Consider the following 6272-nt stretch of genomic DNA (forward strand, 5'->3'; position numbering starts at 1 on the left):
TAAAGCGCCACCATGATCATTCTGTAATTAATTTCTAGTGTCTCTCTCCTTTGATTTCCATCTTGTTGTTATTTTATTAATGTTCCGCATATTTGTCTTTAGTCTGTATCTTTTGTAGTGTTTTTTTAGCATATTTTGTTATATAGCTGTTCTTTCCTTTGCGTATCAGTGTTACTCCTCTCTGTTATTTTTCTTAACTCCTGCCTTTGCCAGTGTTCCAATTAAATGCTTGTTTATGTGTAATCGAACTCCCTGTCTGCTTATGAGTGCGTCGGTCAGGCCCACACATCACCACACGTGCAACCCCGCACGGGTCGACCAACCCGCAAATAAATTTGAAATTTGCCACTTCGAGGCCTTTTAGGCGTCGCAGGCCGAAGCGTAAAGTGGAAGCCTGCGAGTCTGCCGCACGTCGATGTTGGATCGGCGGGGCCTCACCCGAAGTGTGTGACAAGGATTCATTAGGAAGCTACCTCACCCTACTCTTCAGTAAATGTCTGTTATTTCCTCTCGTGGTTTTCCAATATCGTTTATACCTATTGGCATGGCGACACAAATCTAAGAAGACAGAACCTGTCGTGGGTCATTCTTCTTTTGTGCTCGCGTCGCAAAGTGTTCAGAACCTTCACCCTTCTTACTATTTAATAACACCCGGCATACAAGTAATCAAACACTTGCGTGATAAGTTTTACAGCGAAAGCTGTTATGAGATCAAAACTCAGGTCGCGCGCTGCACCGTATAGTTGTCCTCCGCGCTGCTGGTGCCCATAACCTCCATTGCATAATTAGGGAGAAAAAACCTCGTACTAAGGACGCAGTGGCGCTCGAAACCGGGTCAGCTGCATAACCACTCAGTATTGTACCACTGAGCCACGCCGGTGCTTGGAATTGGTTCACAAACTTGCCTTGACAGGCTTCATGTCGTGAAAGGAATCGCGGAATTGTGAGTAACGAAGCGTTTTCGAACAGCAAAGTGACAACCAGTCATCACACAATTTTAATAACATAACGAGTGGGTCGTCCAATGCTTCAGCCCACTACAAAAGCTTGTTTTTGATCACCCATTAACAGTGATGCAAACCCACTTCAGACATAATTACTTATCGCCGTCAGCCACTGCACCGACAATTGGCACAGAATTATTTGCAAGTGTTAAGCGGATACCATGCTTCTCAGAAGCATGACGAAGGATAGCATAGCGGATGCCGGCCTACTACACATAAATTATCATAATATTTCCGTAGGGGGTACCCAGCAAGTGTGCTTGCAGCAATACCCCATGAGCATTCAGAAAAGGCTCTGAAAGGCTGCTCCTGGGAACTCATCCCCCGCAAGCACGGGGCGTGGGAGCCCAAATATCCTCTGTCGGGTCAGGTAACTCTCAAGTCCTTGGCCCAGTGTTTCTAGGACTGCATAGACTAGAACATTAAAAGGGTAGACCGCGCCCTGCGAGGCCGGTACCTACCCCACGCAGGATCCAGTGAATAGTCTTTTCTCTCTCTGTCTCTCTCTCCCTCTAACTTTTACTGTGACAGTGTTGTGCTTTCCGCGCAGGCCTGGCTTTTTTTTTCTTCGCCTAGCCCGTCTCGAAAGCTAAAACCATCTCGTACCAAGTGGATACCACTTCAATATCAAGTGGATGCCACTTTATAATCATGTTAATTTTTTTTCAACGCGCACAGACCGAAGACGTAGCGAATGCCGAACTCGCATGCCTCGAGCCACTGATTGATTGATATGTGGGATATAACGTCCCAAAACTACCGCATGATTATGAGAGACTAGTGGAGGACTCCGGAAATTTCGTCCAACTGTGCTTCTTTAACGCACACCGAAATCTGAGCACACGGGCCTACAGAATTTTTGCCTTCATCGAAAATGCACCTGCCGTAGCCGCGTTTCAATCCCGTGGCCTACAAGTAAGCAGCCAAGTACCTTAGCCACTAGACCACCGCAGCGGGGCATGCCTCGAGTCACGCTTTCTGTAATAGATACTCTATCTTGCACAAAATTATTGGTGGTGACGACTTCTAACTGGTTATGTTAGGTTTAGAAGCACCAAATGATCTCTCTTTTTGCGTTTTCTTTCCTATACATACAAGCGGTAAAGTTGCTGATTCCTTATAGGAGTTTCTGAAAGGTTAAATAAATTTGGGTTTTAATATCTATTTTCTTAAATTTCATGAATTTCATTCGAATTTTGCTATTCATACTTCCCATTCTATTCTAGTGGTTTGTTCAATTCTGAACTCCCTAATTTGTGTGGCTTTCACTACTTTCATTCTAAGTAAACAAACTATAACCTTTTGTAACTGTCTTTAAAAACTGCCCGGTTCTTGGGAATTCGCTTAGCATGAGTTGAAGTCACAGCGTATGGAGTCTGCTCGATTCTTTTCTACCACGCTTTAAACGCTACCAGAAACTTGTTTACTTTTGACTTACCATGTGTTTACAAGGTTGCCTCCAATGGCATGGCCATATGACGTACCTGAGGCCTTCACCAAAAACATTCATTTGTGAACTAGCAAGGCTAAGGAAAAGAAGCATGGCCTTCGCCTTCGAGTAGTGTAATACAAAAAGCAGCGGGTGACAATTTATCTCAGCCCCACCGCGCTGGTCTAGTGGATAAGGCACTCTGCTGCTGACCCGCAGGTCACGCCATCGAATCCCGGCTGCGGCGGCTACATTTCTGATGGAGGTGGAAATGTTGTAGGCCCGTGTGCTCAGATTTGGGTGCGCGTTAAAGAACCCCAGGTGGTCGAAATTTCCGGCGGTATTCACTACGGCGTCTCTCATAATCATATGGTGGTGTTGGGACGTTCAACCCCACATATCAATCAAATCAATTTAGTTCAGTTGTTGAATATGATGATCTGTGTATATAATTAGTATATCGAAATTCTCAATATTAAAGTCATTTCACTTAAAAATGTTGATGACGATATGTGAGTTGTAACATCCCAAAACCATCATGAGAATATGAGAGACGTCGTAGTGGAGAACTTTAACGTGCACCGACATCTGAGCACACGGGAAAAATGCAGCTGCCGCAGCTGGGTTTTCATACCGCTGCCTACATGTCAGCAGCCGAGTGCCTTAGCCACTAGGTCATCGCGGTGGGGCGTTCCTCTCAAAGAAGCACATCTATTCAGTATGAGATATTGGCTCATTGAAAGTTTGAATACTGCTCAGAAAGCACGCCCTGAGCTTCCGTAGCCCACCCGTCGTTTCTGCGGTGCCACCAGAAAAACGTCATCGTGAACCAGAGATTACGATGATTTTTTTCTCAAACAATGCTCGTACCCACTAAGGAGGATCTGAAAAAAGTTAATTATTTGAGTTAGTGAGACGTTTTAGTATTCATCATTGAGGATTACGAGACAATTAACGTTTGTTTCTTGGTTTATTTCTTTCTTTCTATAAATGGCTTGTACCCACTTTGAGGAATTGGTCAAGAATGCAAATTTGAGGCTTTTAAATGTTATTTTATATACGATAGGTGATTAAAAAACAAAATAAAGAAACTCATTGACAATAACACGTCATATTTTCAATATAAACAACAGGTAATATGCTTTTGAGCTTGTATTCCAGTATGCCATAATAACATGATGGGAACACTTTTTAGAACTTCCATAGATTTCACCTAATAAAATTGCGAAGATTTAAAAATACCAGATTTTAATGATACGCGTCAAATAGTCCCACTTTGTCTTTCTCCTCTTCATTGTCATCGTCTTCGAAAACGTAAGCGCCGATTTCACCTGCGCGGGAAACACTAGGATGGGCGAAAAAATTATTGGGCAGAGAGAGGAATAAATGGATAAAGAAAGAAAGAAAGAAAGAAAGAAAAAAAGAAAGAAAGAAAGAAAGGAAGAAGAAGAAGAAGAAGAAGAAGAAGAAGAAGAAGAAGAAGAAGAAGAAGAAGAAAGGAAGATAGAGGAGAAGAAGAAAGAAAGAAATGGTACAATCTAGGAGAAAAACAATTCTTTGCTGGGCGAGATTTGAGCCGGTGCACACAAGATCTGAAGGGGAGAGGCCAGCAGAGGACCACCTCATATTTAAAATTGAAACGCCTCTTGAGTGCATTGCCGGGCAGATTCCAGTACAGACTACAAGTACGAAGCGAGCGCGTGCCATTTTTCTCGACGATCATTGCCACTGAAATCTCGCGGCTTGCTCTCGCGTGCGATCCTGAAGGCGCAAGATTCGCGAGACACGGTGGCTACCACGCGCACACGAACATTTCCAGCGCTACTGTTCATACGCGTAGCCGAGGCCTGTGACGAACTAATTGATTCTGGTTTCAGTCAACTGAGATCCGCCAAGCTTTTTGTCTACTGACCTCGCTCGCACGCGGAGTGACTGTTCTGAGCGGCGTGCCATCGCTCCGTTTGATTCCTCGAGGATCAGTCACCTGTTCTCAAGAGGTGAGTACTGAGGCTTTAATATTGGGTTACTGCGTTCAGTTATCACATATATTGCATGGCGTCCAAGCCATGAAGAAGGCTGAGCAGTAGTCGATAATAATAGTAATATTGTCGGTATATAATAAGGCACTCTGTGTCGGACCAGTGGTCTGGTGCTCTTCGCAAGTAAGCGGGTTTGATATTCGCCTGTCACATTTACGATTCAAAATAGTGCACGGGTTTACCTACACTTATAGGGACAACCACGCTGCTCTCGCTCTGGTAGAAATGAATCTGGGAGCTTACCCGCACTGGTGTTTTATAGCATCAGTGCTTAGCGTAAAGAGGGAGCTGTTAGCTGATATGACGAAACCTCTATGACAATACGTGCACGGTTGGCTAGCGTGAATAGGTTGTCTACTTGCCATTCGACGCTTATGCAAAATGTCGGTTCCTTGGTGAAAATGAATAAATCGCTAGAAATAGACCTTGGTAAACTGTATAATAGTTATTTTTTTATTTTTGCTTATTGCTAGAATATTTCTGCAAATTTTGGCTTGTTGTCTCGTGTTAGAGCACAAGCGTTGTTTTCACTCGATAAAAAAATACAGGCTAGAACTTTTGGCCGTTATTCAGAAATCAAAAAACTTTCGCAACCAAGGCAGCTACGAATATTCTGCAATTCACGCAATTTGTTCAACGTGAAGACGTACCCATGTTGTCTTCTTCATCGTTAAGACACGACACGTTCCAAAATGACAGGTTTCTGTAAGTGCAAAAAATCACATGCAGCACAGTCAAAAGCGTCCGCTTGGTTCAGCCATAAGGGCGAGGAGGGACGCGTCAATGGGCGCCTCCTCTCTATTATTGAAAAATGGGAGAAAATTTGTGTCCTATACAATAGGAAATCTTAGCACCCTCGTGCGCTTGCCTATGGGCACAGGGGACGCTTACGCCTGACTTCCGAACGCAAGAGAGCCTTATAAGTCTTGTTTCTTTGGCGACATTGTAAAACCACTCCTCTCGCGCAGGGCACTATAGCCAAGTACATCGCACATGCGCCAACATCGTGGTCGTAGTTTATCTCTGTTTTAAACTGTTGGTGTTTGGATACTTTTTGCAGGAGGTCACTGTCACCATGGCCTCATGTTCCGGAACCACAACTGACCTTTCTTTGAAGAGTGTACTCAAGGCGAGGACGGATCAGGACATGAATCGCATCGAGAAGCGGCTCTCTACGTTCGAGGGGTGGCTCTTCCAGGGCGAGGAATGCGCGTGCAATCCACAACGGATGGCTGAGGCGGGCTTCTATCACGCCCGCACGGAGAATGAACCAGACCTCGCCCGTTGCTATGTTTGTTACAAAGAGATGATCGACTGGGACTCTAATGACGAACCGTTAAAGGAGCACTCGCGGTCGAGAGACTGCGCATTCGTTCTCCTTCGGAAGAGGTGGGACGAGCTGACCTTAAAGGACTTCTTGGGGCTAGAAGCAGCCCGCGCCAAGAACAGAGCGTGGAAGCTCGCCAAGCTTTACTCAGACAACCTTGATGACGCCATGCGGAAGGTCCACCTCGAGATGGAAAATGTTGGGAGGAGGAAGCGATGAGCACGCGCCTGCGGCGTTTACCAGAAAAGGTGTTCGCGGCTGTGCACGCTTAACTCTCCGGCGCCAAGGTCTCTCATGTTTCTTTTTGTTTCTGTTTAATAAATTTATAAAGCAACTTTTATTCGGCAGTAGTGCTTGCTTTTAACAGAGCTTTTAATTTTTGGTGCAACAATACGGTGGGAACATCTTGTGTTCTATTCTATGCGGCGAAAACCTGTAGGCTTTGTGAGAAAGGTGGTGTTCCGCAAAACCAT

The 6272-nt window shown here is 44.8% G+C and overlaps 1 non-coding gene across 1 annotated transcript; it reads left to right on the top strand.

Annotated features, from left to right (window-relative positions):
* The first annotated feature begins 5543 nt into the window (after nucleotides 1–5543).
* LOC119162191 (baculoviral IAP repeat-containing protein 5) lies at nucleotides 5544–6042 on the top strand. The gene has a single exon (XR_012887958.1). It is a non-coding gene; the product is annotated as a baculoviral IAP repeat-containing protein 5 (transcript).
* The last annotated feature ends 230 nt before the right edge of the window (nucleotides 6043–6272 follow it).

Source organism: Rhipicephalus microplus, chromosome X (genome assembly GCF_043290135.1).
Source record: "Rhipicephalus microplus isolate Deutch F79 chromosome X, USDA_Rmic, whole genome shotgun sequence".
NCBI lineage: Eukaryota > Metazoa > Arthropoda > Arachnida > Ixodida > Ixodidae > Rhipicephalus > Rhipicephalus microplus.